The sequence below is a fragment of the Lepus europaeus genome, chromosome 7 (genome assembly GCF_033115175.1).
Source record: "Lepus europaeus isolate LE1 chromosome 7, mLepTim1.pri, whole genome shotgun sequence".
NCBI lineage: Eukaryota > Metazoa > Chordata > Mammalia > Lagomorpha > Leporidae > Lepus > Lepus europaeus.
The window spans coordinates 40,675,296-40,702,189 of record NC_084833.1 but is presented as its reverse complement, the minus strand read 5'-3'; the positions used below and the strand labels follow the sequence as shown (position 1 = coordinate 40,702,189).

Here is a 26,894-nt window from a genome sequence, read left to right as displayed (position 1 = left end):
GAAAACACAGTTGAACTGCAACAATATTAGAATTTTAAATTATAATCTGAATTACAGTACCTTATAAAATATATATATCAGTATACTATATACTCAAAAGATCCAGGTTATGGGATATTTAAAAATATATTTCTCTTAGATCAGCACCAAAAATATCTCTATTTTCTGTACAACTCATGTCAAATTCTTAATTACAATTAAATAGAAACTATTGCTGAGAAAAATCACAAAAATCTACAGAAATTATTAAAGACATATCCAAACAAGTCTCAAATACATTTTGACATCAAGATCAGGCAATTCACTTGGATGAACATTAAAGTGAATATCAATGATTTTTCCATCATTAAGACTTTTGATGTCAACTTGGTGTTAGGGGAATATTTTACATCTCACACAAAGGAGGCATTACTACTTAGATACTTAATAAAATTACTAGAACCATTAAGACTGAGGTGAAGAATTTGTACAGTCTTCCAGAGTTTCAAACCAGTAGTGACATACTTGTCCTCCTGGAGATACCAAATTCAGTTTCTTCCAAGCTGTTTTTTTGGGACTGGTTCAACACATTAGTTCCTCAGGAGGAGTCTTTGCATTCCCTGTTCCCAGTAGAAAGGTACAAGGGGCTCAAGATGCCTTTTGTTTGTGCTTTGATATCTGCATCATGCTGAAGCAGGAAAGAAGCCTCACTGGTCTTACTCCACTTTCAAGCACTGAAGAGGGGTATTCAGCCATGCACAGTCACCACAGGCACATATGTCCCTTGAGTAATTAGCTCACAGACAATATCCAAGTGTCCAGTGTAGGCTGCTTGATGAAGTGAGGTATGCTGCTCTTCATCCCTAGTGTTCACAAGAGTAATATTTATTCAGTGAAAGTATTCTTTGCACCACAGTAAGCCAATTGCTTTCAGCAGACCAGATATGCTATTTGCTTGGATCTTTTTTCTACCTTTTTTTAAAAGTTGATAGCATTCTTCATTTTTTTTTTTTTCATCTTGCTCTTCATCATCATCAGGACTTCCCACCCAAAATCTGTGAGTTCCAGTGGGTATAAAGTGCCCAGGTGTTTCTGATAATTCAAATGGGTTAAGATGTTCAGAAACTCTTCAGGTCTAGCTTTTCCATCATCATTTATTTTTATCTTTTTCCATCCTTACTACCACTCTAAATAAAAGACACTGCAAAGCAAAGGTATAAATAATCTTCCTAGATATGAATTAAATCTGCTTTTTTTTTATTCACTGAGATCTAAGGCAGCTGAAAATCACAGCGGCGAAACTCGCTTTGATTTGACCCTGGCACAGGGGCAAAGTCTCTCACCTACTTTCCCTGCCCTCTTAGGGCTCTTATTACTCTATTAAAGTAAGATTTTTTTTTTCACATGTCAGCTCAGCCAATATGAAATTCACTATTGGATGGTTAATAAAATAAAATACCATATAATCTTTTTCTGAAACTTATCAGCAAATTTTATTTTAATTCAACACCAAAATTTCATTTTGAAATGAAACAAAACCATCATTTTTGAGTTTAGATGTAGTTTTCCATCATCATGATTTTTTTTTTTGAAAATAAAATTTCTCAAAGCATATTTGCTCTGAGAAGTGGCAATTTGGTTACTGGGGGATCATAAAAGCAATTCTTAGAATTTTTTAAAGTTCTTAGACAAGCCTGAATTCAGTAAATTTTGATAATCCTTTGGTCTTGATGATATTCTACTAAAATAAAAGGGAAAATTAGTAAGCAATTTTCTTTGAGTCTAAAGACAAAAATAAATCACCCAGCTTAAAACATATGTGTGTGCAAAAATGCAATAGAGAGTTGTCCCAATAATACAGGAAAGTTTGTGAGATGTTACCTACCAAGGGATAAAATTTTAAATCATTAGTACTTCAAACATTTTTCTTTTATTTGACAGAGTTAGACAGTGAGAGAGAGAGAGAGACACAGAGAGAAAGGTCTTCCTTCCGTTGGTTCACCCCCCAGATGGCTGCTACAGACGGAGCTACGCCAATCCGAAGCCAGGAGCCAGGTGCTTCCTCTTGGTCTCCCATGCGGGTGCAGGGACCCACGCACCTGAGCCATCCTCCACTTCCTTCTCTGGCCACAGCAGAGAGCTGGACTGGAAGAGGAGCAACCGGGACTAGAACCTATATGGGATGCAGCCGCCACAGGCAGAGGATTAACAGAATGAGCCATGGCACCAGCCCCTAATACTTCAAATTTGACCTAGGAAAAGGCATAATAAATGGATCTTAGGCCTGTAAGATTTGATCATTATCAGATGACTAAATATTGGAAAAAAAATATGTCCATGAAAGGAGACAATTTCACAGCTGAAAGATGTCTTTCGGCAGCTAAAATTGTCAGGGCTCATGAAGACACTGTATGGGCTGAAGGGGGAGGGGGAAAAGTTCTTTCTTTAGTACAGTCTTTCTCTGCGGGATACAGACAATGATAGAGCCGAAGTAAATATCTAAATCCTTTTTTTTTAAAAAAAATACAGAGTTGACTGCTATAAATGACTTCTTTGCTTTGATTTCACACTGGCCAAAACATGCTGATGACAATTTGCTTTCCCATATGGAAGCGGAGCATTAAATTTAGATATTCTCTCATAGTAGGTAGTTATCTAGTGTTATAACTGTAGACATCTATTTTGGAGAACTTTGAAAATTCAATTTTGTCTGCAAAAGGCAACCTCTTTGCAATATTCACAATTCTAATATTTAAGCCTGCTGGTTTGTAAGCCAGAACCTGGACAGTGCCACCTGAGATCTTTTGGGCACAGAAGGGGTTACTTGTCAAAATTCTGAACATTCTTTACAGCTCACTACTCTCAGTGTATGCATATTTCACCAGAACTTTCTAATTATTATTACATATTTTAAATACATTAATCATATTCAAAGCAACTCAAACAAATTAGACCAGGAAATATTTACTCTCTGGGGCATTTTCAGTCTCTGGCATCATATTGAGGTGATGACAGTTAATTTGTGTTGAAGCAGTAATAAAATAAATTATATGCTGGTAGAAAGAGCAGTTGGATGGTACACTCTTTGTGTGTTTATGTTTTTAAACAAAGATAATTCTTGCACACACACACACACACACGTCAACAGGGCCTGTCTATGCCTGTAACATATGTCCCATGGATTTCTAAGAAACTGGAAAATTGTTGTTGTTGGTTCCGTTATTCTTAGTGCCCCACAGCAGATTAACAGGTCTTGAGCACTGAGGTGTTTATTTCTTTTCCAAAGTTGTGTGTAACTGAATCTGAATTAATTGCAATAGTATTTCCTAAGTAATAACCCCATATTTGTTGGTCCCATTTGTAGATGAATAAAGAAAAGAGAATTGCATATATAAGAACATATGTATCTATATATATATATATGTACAGATATACATGTAGAGGAATTAAAACCATGATTATTAATGTATAATATACATAATCAAGATGATATGACAAATTCTATAGGAAATGTAAAGCTTCCTCACAAATTTACCTTTCCAGCTGAGAATACAAATTAGTATAGGAAGGAAGGCATAAATACAGGGTATCAATCACTAAACCTGACCCAAATAACTATTGCTTATTTCGAATGTTGGAAAAGATCTATCAGAAAAGGTGATAGGGATATGCTTTTGTTTGTTACTATGGAGGTCGTACATTTGTAAATATTTAGCAATTTATGTTAATTTTGAGATTGTCTAATTTTTTTTTTTATATTTGAGGATATATCAGTACCTACTAGCTCACTAAACTCCTTTAAGATAGACATTTCACTATTGCATTGTCTGATGGTAGGTATCAGGAGTCTATAAACTAAAATCAAAATAGAATAATTACCCATATATTCTGGTATTAAGTGGAACATAGGCAAGATTAGATAGTAAGTAGCATTGTAAAAGTGTTTACTATTTTCTGATCTAGTAACTAGTTTTCTACACAAGGTAAAATAAATCTGGGGTGGTGCCGGCGCTGTGGCACTCATGGTTAATCCTCCATCTGTGGCGCCTGCACCCATATGGGTGCCAGGTCTAGTCCCAGTTGCTTATCTTCCAGTCCAGCTCTCTGTTGTGTCCTGGGAAAGCAGTGGAGGATGGCCCAAGTGTTTGGGCCCCTGTACTTGTGTGGGAGACCAGGAAGAAGCACCTGGCTCCTGGCTTTGGATTGGTACAGCTCCAGCCGTTGCAGCCACTTGGCTAGTGAACCAACGGACAGAAGACCTTTCTGTCTCTTCCTTGTCTGTAACACTACCTGTCAAATAAACAAATGAAATCTTTTAAAAAAAATCTGAGGACCAGTGTTGTGACTCAGAAGTTTAAGCTGCTGCTTGCAATGCTGGCATTCTGTATCAGACTGTCACTTTGAGTCCCAATTATTTGCTTCTGATCCAGCTTCCTTCTCATGCACCTAGAAAGACAGTGGAAGATGACCTAGATACTTGAGTCCCTGCTAGACCCTGAGAGACCCGGATGGAGTTTTTGGCTATCAGCGTCAGCTTGGCCCTGCCCTGTCAGATCCATTTAGGGGGTGAGCCAGTAAATTGAAGATATTTTCTCTCTCTCTCAGTTTTTTCCACCTCTCTGTGTTTGTGTGTGTGTGCATGTACATCATTTCTTCTCTCTGTCACACTGCCTTTAAAATAAGAAAAAAAAAAAAAACAACAACTAGAGAATCTGGACCAATTGTCTTCTAGAAAAACTTTTTAGATATATCATGGAACTTGCATATAGGTTAAAAGGTAATATTTAATTTGTCTTCTCCATGTGATTGAAATTGGTGCACAGCAAGCAAGAAGTAGATTATATTACCAGTGTAGGCATTATAATCGAACTTTTTAATGTATGTCTTCAGGAATCTTACATAGAAACTACAAAATTTTCATTGTGTGAATTCCTGATGTCCACCAGTCAATATTTGAAAAGCTCTATTTTTTTAATTTTTAAATTTTTTTTTAATTTTTGAAAGGCAGAGTGGACAGTGAGAGAGAGACAGAGAGAAAGGTCTTCCTTTTTGCCGTTGGTTCACCCTCCAATGGCCACCGCGGTAGGCGCGCTGCAGCCGGCGCACAGCACTGATCCGATAGCAGGAGCCAGGTGCTTCTCCTGGTCTCCCATGGGGTGCAGGGCCCAAGCACTTGGGCCATCCTCCACTGCACTCCCTGGCCACAGCAGAGAGCTGGCCTGGAAGAGGGGCAGCCGGGACAGGATCGGTGCCCAGACCGGGACTAGAACCTGGTGTGCCGGCGCCGCAAGGCGGAGGATTAGCCTAGTGAGCCGCGGCGCCGGCCAAAAGCTCTATTTTTTTAACTTAATATTTTTATGTGACTAATTTCACTTTACTTATTAATTCATTTAAAAAGAACAGATTTCGGGTACTTCCTATATGCAATTTAAAGAATAGAATTATATTCTGCAACCCCCTTCCTGCCTCCTTCCTTTATTATTCTTCTGTTAATTTTTGCAATAACATACTTTCAATTTTATAGTCACAAGCTTAATCCTCCACTGAATAAAAAATTCAACAATAAATTGAAAGACCACTGTTCCTCAGGAATATAGACAAAGGCTATAAATAATAATTAAATCTCAGGATGTCAATTTCACAATATATACTACTATTTTCATACTCTATATTAGTTATCAAAAATCAGAGAAAATATATGTTTGTCTTTTTTGATTGGTTTATTTCACTAAGTGTAATGGTCTCCCGTTACATCCAGTTTGTTGCAAAAGACAGAATTTCACTTTGTTTTATGACTGAGTAGTGCTGCATAATGTATACATACCACATTTTCTTTACCAGTCATCAGGTGATGGACATCTGGGTTGATTCCATATCTTAGTTATTTTGAAGTACGCTTCTATAAATATGGGAATCCAGATAACTGTTTTCTATGATGATTTCATTTCCTGTAGGCAAATTCTGAGGAGTAGGATGACTGGGTCACATGGTAGATCTACTTGGAGATTTCAGAGGAATCTTCATACTGCCTTCCATAATGGTGTGTTCATTCACGATAGTGTATTAGGGTACCTTTTTATTCATGATATGGCCAGCATTTGTTTTGATTTTTAGATGATAGCCATTCTAACTAAGATGAGGTGAAACCTCATTGTGGTTTTATTTGCATTTTCTTGTAGGTGGTGATACTGAGCATCTTTTCATGTGTCTGTTGACAATTTGTATTTCATCCTTTGAAAAATGCCCATTCATGTTCTTTTCCCATTTTAACTGCATTGTTTATTTTGTTGTTTTTGAGTTTCTTGAACTTCTTACATTTTATGGATATTAATCCTTTATCAGATTTATAGTTTGCAGATATTTTCTCCCATTCTGTTGGTTGCCTCTACACTTTGTTGATTGTTTGTTTTGCTGTGCATAAGTTTCTTAATTTGATGTAATTCCCTGTCTATTTTTGCTTTTATTGTCTGTGTATGTTGGGTCTTATCTAGTATGTCTTTTTCTTAACCAATATATTCTGTGTTTTCCTATGGTAATTTGATGAATTCAGTTCTTAGCTTTAGATCATGGATCCATTGTGAGTTGATTTCCTTGTAGTGTGCAAGGTAGGAGTCTTGTTTCATATTTCTACATGTGGAGATAAAATTTCCCCAACACCATTTGCTGAAAAGACTATCTCTTCTCCAGTGAGAGACTTTAACTCATTTGTCAAAGATTAGTTGGTAGTAGATGTGCAGATTAATTTCTATACTTTCTAAAATGTTCCATTGGTCCACTTGTCTATTTTCTAACAGGACTATGATATTTTGATTATAACTGCCCTGTAATATGTCTTGAAATCTAGTATTATGATGCCTCCAGCTTTGTTTTTATTGTTTAAGATTGCTTTAGCTACTTGGGGTCTCTTGTATTTACATATAAATTTTAGGGTCATTTTTTCTAGATCCGAGAAGGATGTTCTTGGTATTTTCTTTAGAATTGCCTTGAATCTGTAAATTGCTTTAGGTAGTATGGACACTTTGATGATATTAACTCTTCCAATCTATGAAGGTGGAAGATTTTCCCATTTTTTGGTTTATTTCTTTCCTTAATGATCTGTAATTTCCATTGATTTTTATAGTGTCGATTTTATATCATACAACTTTGCCAAACTCTCTTATGAGTTCCAGTAGTCTCTCTTTTCTTAAGATCTATTTATTTATTTGAAAGTCAGAGTTACACAGAGAGAGGAAGAGAGGTAGAGGGAGAGAGAAAGGTCTTCCATCTTCTGGTTCACTCCCCAATTGGCCTCAATAGCCACAGCTGTGCTGATCCGAAGCCAGGAGCCAGCAGGAGCTTCCTACAGGCCCTCCCATGTGGGTGCAGGGCCCAAGGACTTGGGCCATCCTCTAATGCTTTCCCAGGACACAGCAGAGAGCTGGATCAGAAGTGAAGCAGCTGGGACTCGAACCAGTGCCCAAATGGGATGCTGGCACTGCAGGCAGAGGCTTTACCCACTTTGCCACAGTGCCGGCCACCAGTAGTCTCTTAGTGGAGTATTTTGGTTTCACAATTTTTAAGATAATATTATCTGCAAACTGAGATAATTTGATTTCCTCCTTTCCCATTGGTTTGATTTCTTTTTCTTGCCTAATGGCTGTGGCTAAAACTTCCAGATCCATATTTAATGGTAATGGTGAAGTGTACATTATTGTTAGTTCTAGATGTTAATATAATATACTTTATAATCAAAGGCTTAATGATCCCACTAAATACAGAGTTCAGCAAATAAAAAGTAAAAAGAAAATACATAGTCCAATAGGAAAAAAGGCAAAGGATGCAAACAATAATCAAAGGAAAAGATGTTCAGCTTCACTCATATTAAGTGAATTTTAAAATATTCACAAGATCACCAAAACTGTAGTACTGTTTAATTCCTACCAATTTGTTTGATAAATATTTCAAATACAGTTTGAAAAACACAGTGTTTGTAGCAAAATTGATACATGCAATCATCTTTCCTTCCTCTCCTCTCCTCTCCTCTCCTCTCCTCTCCTCTCCTCTCCTCTCCTCTCTTCTCCTTCCTTTCTTTTCTTCTCTTCCTTCTCTCTCTCTCTCTCTCTCTCTCTCTCTCTCTGTCTCTTTTTTTCTCTGTCTCTCTCTCTCTCTCTTTCTCTCTCTCTCTCTCCCTCCTTCCCTCGTCTTTCTCATCAGGGCAGTCCTAAAGCATGACCAACAAGCAACATCCAAACATAAAAATTTGGCACACTCCAAGATCTCACAAAACATACCCAGTGCATGTAAAGAAGGCACACTATTACAGTGGGCTAAGCTGAAATTCTCCAACATATAAGGAAATGCAAAATGGCACACTGAATAAAAACTAAGCAGATGAGATAGCCTGAAATACTCAGATATGAGTAGAACTCAAAAAACCTGTGAAAATAGAATTAAAATATGATTTTTTCTTGGTGTAAACATCCATGGAATCCATGCACAGTCTTTCTATAATGCACATTTTCCATGAACTCTGAAGATTTCTGATATGTAAATTTCATGCTTCACAGGGATTTCAGGACTCACACAGTTGTTTCAGGGTACACTATTTTAAATTCCTTCAACGAAGGAGTATATTAAAAATGACATGGACTACATAAACGCATGTTAAAGGTATAAAATATTGGTGAGCTCTTGTTTGATAAGGAAAGATGTGGTATTCAAAAACTATGGGACCCAGTAAGGAGACCTGAACAACAGTAATAAAAGATGATGTTGTTTTGGCCGGCGCCGTGGCTCAACAGGCTAATCCTCTGCCTTGCGGCGCCAGCACACCGGGTTCTAGTCCCGGTTGGGGCGCCGGATTCTATCCCGGTTGCCTCTCTTCCAGGCCAGCTCTCTGCTATGGCCCGGGAAGGCAGTGGAGGATGGCCCAAGTGCTTGGGCCCTGCACCCGCATGGGAGACCAGGAGAAACACCTGGCTCCTGGCTTCAGATCAGCGAGATGCGCTGGCCGCAGTGGCCACTGGAGGGTGAACCAACGGCAAAAAGGAAGACCTTTCTCTCTGACTCTCTCACTATCCACTCTACCTGTCAAAAAACACAAAAAAACAAAAAAACAGAAGCAGAGGCACCACTTGATCTCAAGCACTCTAATAAGGGATGTGGGTGTCGCAAGCAGCAACGTAACCTGCTGTGTGACAATATTCACGCCCACATTATGTATTTTAATTAATGTAGTGGCTAACAATTACATATCAGATAACAGGCCACATTAGCCAAGTATCAGAAAAATCTTAAGTTCAAGTATTTGCCATCTAGAGTCCCAAATTCATACTCCCTGTTAGTTCCCCTGTAATGTAACCAAGTATCCTCCTCAAATTTCCCTTATGTTTTAATGAGTCCTTAACGTTATTTTTCCTGGGTTCATGACTTCATGAAAATAATTAATGAAGAATGAACTGATAGACCCATGCATTTTTTTTTCAGCTCATCCATTTCATGCATTTACATACCGGCCTGGTCCCTGTAGACATTTTAGTATATAGGTCAGAGTTGGAAGCAGTCTGAGTTTACAATGTAAAAGTTATCATTGGCCTTTGTTTCCATTTTTAACAAATATTTATTTATTTATTTTTTTAAGCGTCAGAGTTGCAGAGAGAGGGAGACACAGAGAGAGACAGTGATCTTCCATCTGCTGGTTCACTCCCCAGATGGCTGCAACCCCGGGGGCTGGGCAAGGCTGAAGTCATGAGCAAGGAGCTCCTTCCAGGTCTCCCACATGGGTAGTAGGGACAAAAGTTTTTCCCAGGCCGTTAGCAGACAGCTGGATAGGAAGTGGAGCACTAGGACGTGAATTGGCTCCCATGTGGGATGCAAGCTTTGCAGGCAGAGGCTTTATCCACTATGTCACAATTTTATTCCCATTTTTAAAACAAAAGGTCAAATATAACAATTGGTTTATTTCTTTTTATTTTGAATGGTCAAATGCTTCATAGTGAACCTCTAGTAATGATGAATTGTATTTACTGGAGATTAGATGAGCACATTTTAAACTCCTCTTTCAACAGATCAGTCTCCCACTTGACCTCTGATAGTCACCATAGTAACACTAAACCTAGCATAAAGATATCCTTGCTACCTCAAAAATCATCATTATGAAGGGAATGAAATAATAATTTTTCCAATTATACTATTTATTTATGTGACTTTTTAAAATAATGATGAGATTTTTTTTTTGTATAGAAGTTCTGTCCCCACAAAAGCAAACAAATCCAACTTGACATAACATAAATTTTGTTCTTCTCTTTTAAAGTTTTATTTGTTTACTTGAAAAGCAGAGTGATAGAGAAAGAGAGAAGGAGAGATGGAGAAAAGCAGAGATCTTCCATCTCTTGGCTCACTTCTCACATGCATGAAACAGCCATTGTAGGCCATGATAAGAAGACAGGAGTCAAGAAATTCATCCAGTCTCCCATGTGGCTGGCAGGAACCTACTTACCTGGGCCATCATTAACTGCCTCCAGACACTTTAGTAGGAATCTGGATCAGAAGTACAAATTGGCTGGGACTCAATCAGACCCTCTGACATGGGATGAGGGTATTCTAAAGAGGAGTTTAACCTGCTGCACCACAATGTCCACCCCACAACTTTTGCTTTAAGAGTTGATTTTTTAAAACACAGTATCTAATGTTTAAGTCATTAGATTAGAAAAGATCACATGCCTGTGTGTATCCACAGACTGTAACAAATAAATAAATTTAAATCAATATTAAATATATTTTGTTACCAAACTATAGTCAAGCATGTCATTTTAATATATTTTCATACAAACTATTTTCCATTAAGTAATCACTTTAAATAAAACTAATGATAAGTTCATTAGAGATGTCAGAAGATAGATATTTTTGTTCGTTGTCTTTTATAAAGCAATTGAAAACAAACTACAGTAATAAAGAAATTAGAAAACATATTTTTAGTGAGAGTGGGAGAGAAAGAAGCTGTTAGACACTGAAATTAAGAACAAGTCAACACACGGTGTTGGGCAGGACATTTGAGACACATAGACAGTCAATAACAAATTGAGGCAAATGATGCTGAAGAACCATAAACATTCACATTGTAACACAAGTGGAAGAAGGTTAGATTTGGTGTACTGCTCTTAATTGACATTTAACACACAACTTAATTGCTAATTATTGAAGAAAGCATATTGAAATGGCATGTTTTATACACTATCTTTGTTGGAGTTTGTTCTTAATACTAAGAATACTAAGAAAATACTAATACTAGAATACTTAGAAAATACTAATACTAGAATACTAATACTAATACTTAATACTAGAATACTAAGAAAATCACCAGCAAACTATTTCAGATAAAACAACAATAATAAAAGCGAGGGTAAAAATAAAACAAGCATTTGTATAATCTGGCTATAGATTCAGAGATTCTGACTTTCATGTAAATCACTTCATAAATGCTGATTCATGCAATTTTTGTCCTCTCCATACCCATGTCTTTTTGTCTAACTCTAGTTTGAAATTTTATTCTAAATTCTAATCCCATTAATGGGTAGATGTAGTGCATACTTCTGGCATTAGGTCCACTAATGATTTGTATTCCCAATTTGCTATCATACTGTCTGGGTACTGAAAAATTGAGAAAAGGGGCCTGAATTGTAGTATAGCAGGTAGAACCACTGCCTGCAATGCCATGCACCGTTTCAAGTACCAGCTGCTCCACGTCCAATAAAACTCCCTGCTAATGGTTTAAGAAAAGCAGCAGAAGATGGCCCAAGTGTTTGGGCCACTTCCAGCCATGTAGAATTGGATGTAGCTTCTGGCTTTGGGCTGGCATAGTGCTGGCTGTTGTGGCCATCTGGGGAGTGAATCAATAAATAGGAACTCTACCTGTCTCTCCTTCTCACTCAGTAACTCTGATTTTTAAAGTATATAAATAAAGCTTTTGAAAATTTTTTTGAGAATGAAAGAAGATTTTTCAAAGAGTAAAACCATGAGAGCCAGGGATAGTCAAGTCTTCAATAACCCTAACCGCTCTGTCTATTAAAGGAAAGAGAGGAGATGGGAAGAGAGAAAGTTGGTGGAGAGAGGGAGGGAATACTGGGTAAAGAAGACAGAGCAGAAGGGAGAGAGAGGGAGAAAGATACTTCTTTGGAATATATTTTAATCCAATTAACTCATTTTTCTAAGGGCTCCCTTCCTACTAAATTAGTTCTTTACATATTTATATGGTGTTGAATATGCAATCCTAGAGTCATTCATGTTCCTGTAAAATTAAGATGGTCCTGGATTTCTTAAGTACACAGGGCACTGGGTTTATGCCATGGAATAAACTGCCATCCTTGTGTTGAAATGTGTCTATGATTTCAGGTCTCAAAGCAAACAGAGGAATATTGTGGCCTGTTTATTTAAATACAAGAGTATCTGATAGGACGCTCAGTTAACAATCTTCCAGTATTTGTGACCCTTCAAATATCTTTCACAAAAATTTAAAAATATATGTATGATTTTACTGTATTTAATTCAAATTGGGTGTGTGCCAGTGCTGTGGTGCAGTGGGTTAAATCAATGCCTATCACATCATCATCCCATATTGAGTTCCAGTTCAAATCCTGGATGCTCTACTTCTGTTCTTGCTCCCTGCTAATTCATCTGAGAAAGAAGCAGAGGATGGCCCAAGTCCTTCATCCCTGCACTCATGTGGAGACCTAGATGAAGCTCCTGGCACCTGGCTTCAGCCTGGCCCAGCCCTGGTTGACATGGCCACTGGGGGAGTGAAATAGTGGATGGAAGATTCTCTCTCTCTCTCTCTCTCTCTCTCTCTCTCTCTCTCTTTCTTTCTCTCCACTCCTGTAACTCTGCCTTTCAAATAAATAAATAAGTCTTTAAAACTAAATTGGGAGAATATTTGGCATGTCCTTATGATGTTAAATGCTTAGAGAGTATTAAGTAATGATTATGTTGACAACTATAAACAGTAAACAAGACCACTTATATTAGACAGATATGTGTATACTAAGTGTGTCTTTCCTTAGAGTTTCCTTTTCCCCTTTTCCCATAAAAAATTAATTGTACAAAAATCTCATTAGCTTAGTCCATTAAACCTCATATAACCAAAATAGCTCTTTCATTTTAGGAAGTGATTAGAAACAGGACTCTTGAGGAAACAAATCTCAATTCTAACCTATGAATTGTGTGGGTTTAGGTTGGTTACATTTCTGCTTCTCAGATTTTTCATCTGTAAAATGTAAATATTGACAGCACCTGCTTCATAGAGTTGCTGCAATCTTTATATAGACCAGCTTAGGGCTTTCTGTTAAAAGAGAAATACCAGGAGGATAAATATAAAGAGGTAGATCTACCACTTGAGAAGTTGTCTTTCATTTCAACTCGCATGCACTCAATGAATGTTATATTCTGTGTTAATAGTCATTGAACTTGGGGTACCAAGACTGGCATGAGCATAGTGTCTATCTAAAAATAGAAAAGTAAAACTGCATATTGCATATTTGATTTTCAAAAACAAAAGTTTGTGACAATTAATTGAATTTTTGTTTTAACATATATTTTAAATATAAGTTACATTAGAAGTTTATTTATTTGAGAGATCAACAGAGAGAGAGAGTAGAGTTCCCATTTGTTGGTTCACTCTCCAGATGCTCAAAATAGCCCATGCTGCACAAGACTGTAGCCAATAGCAGGCAACTCAATTCAGGTCTTCAATTTGGGTGGAAAGAAACCAATTACTTGAGCCATCAGGTGTGCATTAGCAAGAATTTGGAGCCAGGAACTCAAATACAGGTACTTGAATATGAGGTACAGTCACCTTAACCACTAATTAAATCTATTATATATAGAAATGTTTTAATCATAGAATTTAATATTCTTAACTAAACAAGAAATCATGAAGTATCTTATTACTAACATTCATTGAGCTGCTCAATGATAATGTCAGAACTTGGAGATTTGCACATTAATGTGTTACCAGGCCAGGATTTGGGCACCTACTCTCCTACTCCTTGGTCTTATAGCTGCAAAATGACCAATTCTGCTGGAACTAATACCATGTTGAAGGTGCCAATGACTTCTGTTATTTAATTGAGAATTGAAATTATTTGCCATAATACTCTCACAGTCTTTTGCTGATGCTCCTTTGGCCCAATCTGTATCCAATAGTTCTGCCAATTTGCAGTTGATGGTAAACCAAATATTTATCTGGAACCCATGCATCCATAATATTATCAATGTGGTGTTAAAAAACTTAGTATTTATTCTTTTAATATTGTATTGGAAATGAGAATGAAGCACTGTTGATTTTCTTTGCCTCAGGCCTTTGAAGTTTAATTAAGCTTTAGTGGAAAGAGATATTTTCAGTCATTTTTAATGAATTTTTGCTTGTGTATTTTTTGAGAAATGAATGCCACTTGAGAAATTCTGCTTTATTTCATTTAACTCTTCCGTTATGCTCATTGTAGTTTTCTGTTTGTAGAATATGATGGGACTTCAAAAAGTTCAAAGAAAATGGAATTAAAAGATTAATTTATTTGATACAAAATGAAATTAATGCATAGCTTTTAATATTACATATTTTCTATGAATATTTGAAGACTCTTTAATGCCACACTTATCCTCATCCCATGGTATTACTGTTGTTACTTTGGCCTGAAGTTTCTCTTTGTCTCCTTACATTATTTAAAATAGCTGTACTTAACACAAAGCATCTTACTGTACTTATGTAACTTCCATAGTTGTAGTTATTTTGCATTGGTATAGCCGCGGCTCACTAGGCTAATCCTCCGCCTGTGGTGCCAGCACCCCAGGTTCTAGTCCTGGTTGGGGCACCGGATTCTGATCCGGTTGCTCCTCTTCCAGTCTAGCTCTCTGCTGTGGCCCAGTAGTGCAGTGGAGGATGGCCCGGGTCCTTGGGCCCTGCACCCGCATGGGAGACCAGGAGGAAGCACCTGGCTCCTGGCTTCAGATCGGCACAGCGTGCCGGCCACAATGCACCAGCCATAGAGACCACTTGAGGGGTGAACCAACGGAAAAAGGAAGACCTTTCTCTTTTTCTCTCTCTCTCTCTCTCTCACTGTCTAATTCTGCCTGTCAAAAAATACATTTTTAAGTAAAGAAAATAATAAGAACTCTGAGTGTGATTATTAATTAAACTTTAAAACAAACAGAAAAACAAAGTAAATTCCTCCTGAATTAAAATGAATAGAAAGTAATGGCACTGTTTGCAGAATGAGTTCCTAACCAATACATGACAGTCCATGGGGATTTCTGAAAATTATTTTCTCTCATGAATTAGAATACTTTCAACTTGATGATGTAAGGTGAAATGTCATTATATAGTAAACATTTTACTAACAAAATTACTCAATCAGGGAAACAAAATCCAACACCATTTTGGTTATATGACTTAGGATATTACCCAACTTTCTCAAATTAAAATTTTGAATTTTATCTCCATATTGATACCTCTTATCTTGACTAGCTCTCATTATTTCTGAGAGTTGTTTTTTGTTGTTATTTGTAATGTTATTAACTAATACAATTATTTTGTTCTCTTTATTATTTATGTTATTTATTTATTTTAGCTAAAATATAAAACAATTATATTTATTTTTAATATCTTTTTCTTTATGCATCTTATGTTCAAGAACTATACAGTTCATTCTATCTCCAACACAAATCATTTTCATGAGGCAACATATCCAGAGGAATCTAATGATGTTAAGAGAGCATCCATCCTGATGTCCACCATCACTCACTGAAGTCTTATTTTTTGAATCAAATCTCTCTACCTGCTCTGCCAGCTCCCCTTTCCCTATGAAAATCTATTCTTCGCTATGCTAGCCTCCTTAGGCACAATTTCTGTGGCTTCACTTATTTGCTCTGGGATAGATTTATTTCTTTAACTTACCTGTGATCTCTTTCTGAGTTTAAGACTCATGTTCCCACTCTATAGAACATTGTGCTGTTTAAATGCACATCATCTTTAGTTCAACATTCCAAAGATGGTCTTACTTTATAAATCCAGTACTTTCACAGTTTTAAATACAAATGATTAACAAACACATGAAAAAATGCTCAGGATCGTTATCAAACAGGAAAATGCAAATACAAACCACAGTGAAATTTCATATCACCCCAGTAATAATGGCAAGTATCATTATATTCCAACAATTGTATTATGAAATACATGAAATCTGTTCTGTGTATAATAACAAAAAATGAAGAAGCATTTCTGTGACCAGCACATCCATTCATGCCCTTATCTATAAATGCAAACTAGTGATTTTTACTATTTCACCCCTTTTGGTTGTAAATTGTTCCTAATAATTCAGCCTTACAGTCTCAGTCTCTGTCCCAATGCTCATTCTCTCTCTCTCTCTCTCTCTCTCTCTCTCTCTCTCAATCTCTCTCTCTCTCTCTCTCTCTCTGTCCCTCACACATGCACACACACACACACTTACCCTCTCATTGTTAGGGGATTATTTGAAAATTCTGGTATGTCTTACTAGGGTCTTCTTTCCTATTATCCATCCAATAATTTATGTGAAACTATTTTACTTCCTATAAAACTAATTTAGGAGCTATTTAAGTCAAATTTTGATTCATAAGTCCATTTATGGTCAACTTGGGTGTGAGATTACTTCCAGAAGCAAAAATGCAAGTAGAAAGAACTTCAAACCTCTGTGGGTGAATGTACCATGGTGAAGGAAACAGATACAAGAATGGAGGTTACAGTGGAGAAAGAGTCAGAATGCAATAATGACCCTTACGATGGTGCAGATCCTAGAAATAGAAATGAGGATTATGTGAATAAATGTGAATGTCTGTTATTAATTTATTAGGTGAACAAAAAATATCCCCTAGCTTGTTAATTTTTTTATGGGTCCCTCCAAGTATTTTTCGTCAAACCATGGAGGAAGCAATTTCTATACATTTTGGCTCAACTCCACCTCACTTTGATCATCTTTTTGGATATCCTTCTTAAATTGTCAGCGAATAGGGAAGGTTTACTGTTTAGTGATATGCATATGTCTGTAAATTTCCAATTTTAAACGATAGCAGTGGATATATGCTGTCGAATTCTGGATATATATTTTAAGTGTAAAAGTTGTTATGTTTCACTTCAAAAATGTTCAGTTTTCAAAAGTTGGAAGTGAAAAAGATGGGCCACAGTAAACTCTTTTCTGTTTTTTGTTTTGTTTGTGGCCTGGGTCATTCAAAAGGATAGCATCACACTTAGTAGGAGACATTGACAGAAAAACAGCAAAGTGTGGAGGAGACAGGACATTTATGGGCTTAACTTGGGTCATATTGTACGTGTCCATTGGACATTCAAAGAACGCCAGTAATTTCTTCCCTATGTAAGTCTGAATTTAAAAAAGGAGTTGGTTCTACATATACTAATTTTGGGGGATAACATAAGTGTGGCACTTATAGCCAAGAAACTAATTGGTTACCTACAGAATAACAGGAATAACACAGGAAAGTCCTTTAACTTTTGAATACCTGAGAGAATCCTAGTATGAAAGAAGGAAACACAGTAGAAGTTGAAGAGTATACACATTGAAGAAGAAGAACTAACAAAAGTGATTGGTTTCCAGAAATCAAGGGAACAAAGATTCTATAAGAGAATGAAAAAAAAAATGTCCTAAATTAAAGATCTCTGTGAGTGAGATCCCAGCGGAAATAACAGGCCATCATAGAAGGAGGTGCCTTTCTCTGAAGGGAGGAGAGAACTTTCAGTTTGATTATGGCCTTGTCTAAATAAAGTTGAAGTTTGTGAACTCAAGAGGCTTCCATAGCCTTGGCAGCTCATGACAAGAGCCTCCATGATTACTGACGTCATAAATAAGAGTGACAATTATTAATCAACAACGGGAGTTACTGTGCACTTACTCCCCATGTAGGATCTCTGTCCTTAACGTGTTGCACTATGCGAATTAATGGTAAAACTAGTACTCAAACAGTACTTTATACTTTGTGTATCTGTGTGGTGCAAACTGTTGAAATCTTTACTTAGTATATACTAAGTTGATCTTCTATATATAAAGATAATTGAAAATGAATCTTGATAAAGAATGGGATGGGAGAGGGAGTGGGAGATGGGATGGTTGCAGGTAGAAGGGAGGTTATGGGGGGAAAAGCTGCTATAATCCAAAAGTTTTACTCTCGAAATTTATATTTATTAAATAAAAGTTAAAAAAAAACCTTGTAGAATGCTACCCCTGAGTCATAGAAAGGTGTAAGCCATGTAAGCTAATTTCTTCTTTTTTTTCTTTCTTTTTTTAACTTTTATTTAATGAATATAAATTTCCAAAGTACAGCTTATGGGTTACAATGGCTTCCCCCCACATAAGTTCCCTCCCAACCACAACCCTCCCCTTTCCCACTCCCTCTCCCCTTCCATTCACATCAATTCATTTTCAATTCTCTTTATATACAGAAGATCAGTTTAGTATATATTAAGTAAAGATTTCAACAGTTTGCACCCACATAGAAACACAAAGTGAAAAATACTGTTGGAGTACTAGTTATAGCATTAAATAACAGTGTACAGCACATTAAAGACAGAGATACTACATGATATATTAAAAATTAATTAATTTTCTATGCCATTTCCAATTTAACACCAGGTTTCTTTTTTTTTTCATTTTCAATTATCTTTATATACAGAAGATCGATTCAGTATATACCAAGCAAAGATTTCAACAGTTTGCACCCACATAGAGACACAAAGTGTAAAAATACTGTTTTAGTACTAGTTATAGCATCACCTCACATTGGACAACCCATTAAGGACAGATCCCACATGAGACATAAATACACAGTGACTCCTGTTGTTGACCTATCAATTTGATACTCTTGTTTATGGCATCAGTAACCTCCCTAGGCTCTAGTCATGAGTTGCCAAGGCTATGGTAGCCTTTAGGTTGTGCCGACTTCGATCTTATTCTGACAGGGTAATAGTCAAAGTGGAAGTTCTCTCCTCCCTTCAGAGAAAGGTACCTCCTTCTTTGATGGCCCTGTTCTTTCCACTGGGATCTCACTCACAGAGATCTTTCAGTTAGGTGGTTTTTTTTTTTTTTTTTTTTGCCAGAGCGTCTTGGCTTCCCATGCCTAAAATACTCTCATGGGCTCTTCAGCCAGATCCGAATGCCTTAAGGGCTGATTCTGAGGCCAGAGTGCTGTTTAGGACATCTGCCATTCTATGAGTCTGCTGTGTATCCCGCTTCCCAAGTTGGATCAGCTCTTGTCCTGACTGTTGATATGCAATGTAATACTTTATCCTTTTTAGTATTTTTTGTTGTTGTTGTTGTTGTTCTAGTACTAGTGGTTGAACTCTGTAATTAACACATAATTATTCTTAGGTGTTTAAATTTTAACTGAAAAGTGATCCCTGTTAAATATAAGAGTGGGGAAAAGAGAGGGAGGAGATGTGCAATTTGGGACATGCTCAATCGGACTTACCCCAAATGGTGGAGTTAGAAAAGTGCCAGGGGATTCCAAAACAGTTCCATCAAGGTGGCATGTACCAATGCCATCTCACTAGTCCAAGTTATCAATTTCAGTTCACAATTGATGACTCTGATAGGTCTAAGAGTCAAAGGGATCACACAAACAAGACTAGTGTCTGTTAGTACTAACTTTTTTTCTTTTTTTAAAGATGTTATTTATTTATTTAAGAGGTGGAGTTACAGCCAGCGAGAGGGAGAGACAGAGAGAAAGGTCCTCCTTCCCTTGGTTCACTCCCCAGGTGGCTGCAATGGCTGGAGCTGGGCCGATCTGAAGCCAGGAACCAGGTGCTTCTTCCTGGTCTCCTATGCGGGTTTAGGGGCCCAAGCATTTGGGCCATCTTCTACTGCTTTCCCAGGCCACAGCAGAGAGCTGGATTGGAAGAGGGGCAGCTGAGACTAGAATCTGAGCCCATATGGGATGCAACCACTGCAGGCAGAGGATTAACCTACTACACCACAGCGCCGGCCCCAACCAACTTCTGATCATTAGTTTGCATGATCAGGAAGTGATAAATGTAACAAAATTCTTTTCAAAAGATCAATTTTAATGAACGCTCAAGTAATGTGAGTCTAGGAGACAGAAGATAAAAGGTGCTGGAATGTAGGCAGCTGAAGATATTCTGTTACAAAATGCCCCAGGGGCATTGGGGAACATAACAGAGGATGTTGTGAGATGAAGAGAGCTTTTCAAATGGCATTTATTTTATTTAAGAAAGTTTATATTTCATGAAAAATCATGATAAAGTGGAAAGAAGAAATAATTCCTTGATATCTACAAGAATAGGATACAATATAACATACTAATGTATTAAACTACTTCATTTTTAAAGCTAGCTATTTTATAGGAGTATGAGTAAAGCCTTTTAAATAAGTGTAACAGTTCTCTAGGTGTCATCTTACCCCTTCTACGGACTACTCAATTTCATTGACTAAAATGTAGAGAAGAAGCTATATATCTATGGAGAATTTGGACCAAGGTAGCAAGCCAAAAAGTCCACATAGAGTAACTAGAAGGAAGATAATGTACACAAACACCAATTGCTAAGTATGTATGAGAATTCAACTAATTAACTTTAATGTCTACTAACATTTAGTGATAAATGCCTTATATTTAACTTCATATTTTACACTGTTTTAAAATGTTCTATGAACATCCTTATTAAAAATATTATCCTCATTTAATTCCTAAAAATGATAATTTAACTTTTTAAACAAATTTTTATCGTAATTCTTTGAATGTGATATTAATTGAAAATTTAGTAGAAAGTTCTTTCCAAGGAATGAAGATATACCTTAGTTTTTAACATTTTTTCCTTCATTTTGCATGGATATTTAGCCTGAGTTAACTACTGAATATGAATCTAGTCAGAAAAAAAAAGTTTTTTATCTACCTCCTGTAATATTTCATTGTATGGAAAGATGAAGCTTACATGTTGCAGAGATGTATAAAAATTAGGTTTATTATTTATTTGAATATCAATTGTTTTATTGTGAAGTGCATTAAACATGAAAAGAAGTGATACTTTCAATTTACCCCTTTTGTTTCTAATTCATACTGATGTAATTAGGACTTTGAACTCATTTGTGCCAACAGGGAGTTTTTTCAGAGATTAAGGCAAATATTAGTTTTTTGTTAATTATATGCAGTTTTTAAAATTATAATTATTCATTTCATTATGTGAAGCACCTTAACAGCCTGAAAAGGACCTTTGGAAAGAGCTATTCGAGTGTTTTCTGACATAGTGATATTGAGGGTAGCTTTTTTGCTTGTTTTACACTGACCTTTTTAATAACTAGAAGTGGAGGAATATTTTGAATCACAATGTGGAAATGAACTACTAGTGAGGGATTATGTGGTGATGGTGAACATTTAAGGGCTAGAACCATAATATCTTTAGATTGTAGTTGTTTAAGAAAGTTTTATTAAAGGTGATAACGTGAAAATTGTTAAAACAAAAGGTTAAATATTGTACCATTGTGATCATAATAAACTTTTACAGAGGAAGTGGTACATTTCAGAATAAAAGTGCCTCTTTAAGAAGTCTGGAGAGTAACCGAATGTGTGTGCTGAAATGCTAGAGATAAGTGTCTGGAATTTAGTGACTGGCTGGCCTGTCCATGGGAGTTTGACCTAAGTGAGACGTTCCTTTAGAACATTTTAAATACCTAAATGTGTTTCTCAACAAAACGCACTTCAACTGACTCCTAAAAGCTGAGTGTTGTGCTAAGAAAGGTTTTAGTATATCTCAAATTCCCTCTTACCAGGCTTCCCCAACCCCCATGTAAAGATTATTTCTATTTTACAAATAAAGACACTGACATTGGCATCTTAAGTGATTCACCCACCATTACCATCTGGATCATAATTTAAACACAGCTCTGTTGAGCTTTGAAGACCTTATTCATTGTTGCAAAGAATGAAGTCTTCTATTCAAGAATTTGTAATCATTTAAATGCATTGCAGATTAAACTCAAAATGAAGAAGTTTAATCTATTCATGTTAGATTTACAGTATTATTTGGGAGAGTCCTGATTTTCCAGTTTGTAAATAATGTAGAAACAAGTATTCACATTATGCTAATTTTCTATTCCATGTAAGGAATTGTCAAATATCTATAAGTATAAGCAGGAAATAGGCCTGTGCTACTAAGCAGAGTAAATTGATGAATGAATTGGCTGGTAAATCAATTTAGAGAGGTAGAATGGAGCCTGGTTACGTAAGTTTATGTGGAATATTACGTTGGTTTTCTGTTGCTTTGTAACAAACCATTTGGGGAGTGAACCAGCAGATAGAAGATCTCTCTGTTTCTTCCTCTCTCTTTGTAGCTCTGACTTACAAAAATTAATAAATAATTTTTTAAAAAATGCATTCACTGTAAACCTCAGTTACCCAAAAACAGGATGTCCTTTCAGTTAATCTATGATTAATGACATTATTGGATACAATAAAAGGGTGTTTTTATAAGATTTACATTTTTGAAATTTTATTTATGATATTAAAAACGGGACATCTTATTATGAAATACATGAAAGTGTGCTAGTTAAATAAAAAACCAAATTGCAAAACAATTCAACTGCTTGAAATATAGAGGTATGGTTTAATGAGAATTTTAATACTTGAACAATTTTTATCCTTATGCATTAAAGAAATATAATTTCTGCATGGATAACATTCACATGTTGCTTAGTAATTTCACTCCATCAAAATATTTTAAGCATGCTATTGGGAGAGGAGAAAATGAAATTTAGAGATAACATTGATTTTAGATACCTAGTTGTATTTCTAGGTGTGTTTTACAAATGAAACTATTTAGTGTTCTTTTCACCTTTTATGACATTTCATGCTCTTTCATTATAAAAATGCAATGCAATGTGTATTTTACCTTACTTCTTCAGAAATGCTTTCCCCAATTTCCAGGCAACAAATTACTGTTAAATCACACAAGAAATGCAGCTTGAGTTATTCTGCTTCATTGAATGTGCCCAATAATTGAAATAAAAATCGTTTATTAGTATATGAAGTTGAATGAAACTTAGTGAGTATCGTGCCAGCTTTGAAACACACTTAGTACCTGTTGCCTTTGTGGAACAATTATTATCCTTGTAAGACTCTGTTGGACTGCTCAGTGGGCTGCAGACAGATGTGTGGATCAGATGTCGTCCTTGCACAGCTGGGGCTGCAGAGTCAGCACGTACCTTTCTCCGTTCCTGTCTTTTTGTCAGCACAGCTGTATTTTTCAGTACATTGACTTTGAGTATTGCTAGCACCACTGAGCTGTTTTCCTTTGTGTTGAAATTCCATCTTATTCTAGAATTAGATATGTCTCTATTTTTTGGTTAATATGACCTAGGTTCATAATTACTAAAATTCAGTATGTGGTCATTTCATTTTCAAATAAAACTTTCACACAAAAGGGTGATTGTAGATAACTGTATTGTATCATGTAATTCAAAATAGCCAAGAGAGAAGATTTTGAATATTCTCATCACAAAAAAAGATAGATGTTTAAAATGATGAATAGCAAACTAAACTGGGATGATCAATACTGAATATATGTGTGGCAATATCTCAAACTATACCCTAAAAAGATATATTATCATTATTTGACCCTAACAATAAATAAACCAAACAGAATACCCCTTTTTGACTCCCCACAGTAATTTTACCACTTTCCTCACAATCACCAGTGTCAATTTATAGAAAGCTGAAAAAGTGTCCATTAACAGAAACAGGGAATTTCAAATTCTAAAGTAAGCAGAAAGTCAACAATTACCAATCATTTCTGAAAAAGGCAATCAAAAATATAGCAATAGATAAGAAGCACCAAAGTCAAAGAACAAAACTATTTAAAAGTCTTTCAAAAAGTTCATGGAAAATGCATATTATGAAAAATATGTAAGGATTTTAATTTTTTACCTTCAAATAAACTTATCTTTTATTACTACTTTCCGTGACTTTTTTGAAAAAGATGTATTTATTTGATACAGTTAGCCAGAAAGAGGAGAGGCAAGAGAGAGAGAGAGAGAGGTCCTCCATCTGCTGGTTCATTCCCTAGCTGGCCACAGTGGCCTGAGCTGGGCTGATCTGAAGCCAGGAGCTTTTGCAAGTCTCACATTTGGGTATAGGGGCCCAAGATCTTGGGCCATCTTTTACTTCTTTCCCAGGCTAATCAGAAGTGGAGCAGGCTAGATTTGAACCAGCACTGCAGGGCATGGGTTTAACAAGTATGCCACAATGCCAGCCCCTTTCTGTGACTTTTGAAGTCCCTTCAGAAATACCTAAAGAGCTGGACTGGTGCCATGACTCACTTGGTTAATCCTCCACCTGTGGCACCAGCATCCCATATGGGTGCTGGGTTCTAGTCCTGCTGCTCCTCTTCCAGTCCAGCTCTCTGCTGTGGCCCAGGAGGGCAGTGGAGGCTGGCCCGAGTGCTTGGGCCCCTGCACCTGCGTGGGAGACCAGGAGGAGGCACCTGGCTCCTAGCTTCGGATTGGCACAGCAGCAGCCGCAGCGGCCATTTGAGGAGTGAACCAATGGACAGAAGACCTTTCTCTCTGTCTCTCTTTCTCTCACTGTCTACAACTCTACCTGTCAAATAAACAATAATAATTTTTTTTAAAAAAATACCTAAAGAGATAATAAGAAAATGTGAGACTTTGAAATAAGCACACTTTTAGGGAAGTGAGGAGACATTATATCTCCAAAATAAAACAATTTGTGATGAAAAATCACTAATTGTAGATCATAGACTTTCCTTCTATAATTATTTTATGATTACCTAAATATATACTTTAAATATCTACATTTTCAATATGTAGATTAAAAATTAGATCCTATTTCAAACTTTCTTAGTAAAGAAGATACTCAATTAGAATAAAATTCATAAAATAGTACTATTTATAAATCTGTGGAATTAACAGTAAGTTATATAATGTAATCCTTTCTCCTGACCTGGAAAAGAGATTTCTCTGAGAGAAATTCAGATCTTAATCCTGGGAAGGGCAGTACCTACAGAAAAGGTCATTATTAAGTGAAAGTTGTGTTCTCAAACTTTGAAAGTCAAGGAATTTTTCAGTGTTATTTCTAAAAATGTGATGGAAGATTGCCTTTCAAAGTGTCAAACAAGAAAGTAAATTAATAAACCTACATAAAACAAAGCAAAATAATCATATTCAAAAATTGAAGGAAGGAGCAATGCATGGTGAAGAGAACGTATAAACTGACTTATAATTGTTATTTGTAGTCTTATTCCATTACTTTGTGCATATCCTTTAATCATTGCAGACCCCTTCATTAGCTTACATATGAAATATTTTCTGAGAATAAAATGAGATAATATATAGAAACACTTTTAATAACAGTAAAGCATTATTTTCATGTTAAATGGCATTATTAACTTTGTCCATGAAGATCCTTTAACTATTTATCTGCATATTCAAATACACTGTATTTCAAATCTCCAAATAACATGTATTGTTTAATATATAAACTTAAGCATGCAGTTTGAAAGCATACTGTTTTAAACATGTTGAACCATGCACTTTGAGAATAGGTGGCTCTCTAAAAAAGACACAGAGTTGTGACATTCAACAAGCTGGTATTGATTCCCACAATTTCTGACTTGCAGTTTAGATTTCTAAGAACTTTGAACTCCCAGCAACTCGGTGATCTATGCAATATGGAAAATTATGAAGAGATTTAGTCAAAATTACAAAGTAACAATACAAGCAGACTGAATTTTATGGACTCTTGGATTAGCAATACCCTTTACATTTGGATTGACTGAGCAGAATTGACTTCCCATAATCCAAGTACCCTAAAAACCAAGATTTCTGACTTTGAAAGCAGTAAATTTTCTAACACACCAAGAATGAAGACAGATAATACTCTCTAAGTTTATTAATTAACATTTATGGAAATAAGAACAGTTAAGCAGGACAATTGCAATTACTAATGTCAGTGTCAGATTGGGCAAACACTGTTGAGTATGGTAAGGTACAAAACAAAAAATTCATGCTGCCCTCAGGGTTCCTTTTGCAAATTGTATTACATTTTAAAAGAAAATCTTATGTGATTTTCTTGCCTTTTTGGTTGTTTCATCAGTCTTGTCTGGAATATTTTTTTGAAGTAACAAAAACTCAACTCCAACACTAAGGCATAAAAAGAGAATGAGAATCAACTGATTTTAATGAAGAATCTGGATAATTCACTGGCACAGGCATAGCTAGATGAAGGCACTCCAAGAATGTCTCAGGATTTAGTGTGTATTTCTTCATGTCGTATTGTTTCCCCTTGTAGTTTTATTCTCATGTTCTCTCTTTCTCCATGTGGAGACAAATAGGATGCTAGATCATTTCAAAATGCTATATGCAGAAATTACCAAACAATTTATAAAGAGAAATTTGCATCCACTATCTCTTAAAATCTTTGGGATACTCAGTGAACAGAAAGGACCCATGTGCCAATCACTGAATAAATCACTGTCGTCAAAGCCATAGAGTCCTCCAAGTGATCAACTCTCCATGTGACATAGAATCCCTCAAAAGTTAACTCTCCTAAAAAAGGCACTATGTTTTTCCTAGAAGGAGAATAGTTGCAGTTGGGAAAGCAACACACAATTACATACCTATTTGATGATAGGATACAAAAGAAAATAGGTACCTCTTTATTTATTTATTTGATTATTTTTTGGTGAGGGGCACAGGAAGGCAGAGACGGTGCTATCAAAGCTGGCAGAGGCTTGCACAGAGACAGACGCACAGAGTCCGCCCAGCATTCTGGGGCCTGTAACACTTGGTGGGTGGGTGAGGCCAGCAGGGGGCAAGGCCCGGGGCTGGCGGGCTCAGGCACCCTGGAGGCTCTGAGTCCGAGGTCCCCGGCGGCAT

At 36.3% G+C, this 26,894-nt stretch overlaps 1 pseudogene; it reads right to left on the bottom strand.

Annotated features, from left to right (window-relative positions):
- Nucleotides 1-444: 444 nt before the first annotated feature.
- Nucleotides 445-26,894, bottom strand: LOC133763718 (ankyrin repeat domain-containing protein 49-like; annotated as a pseudogene).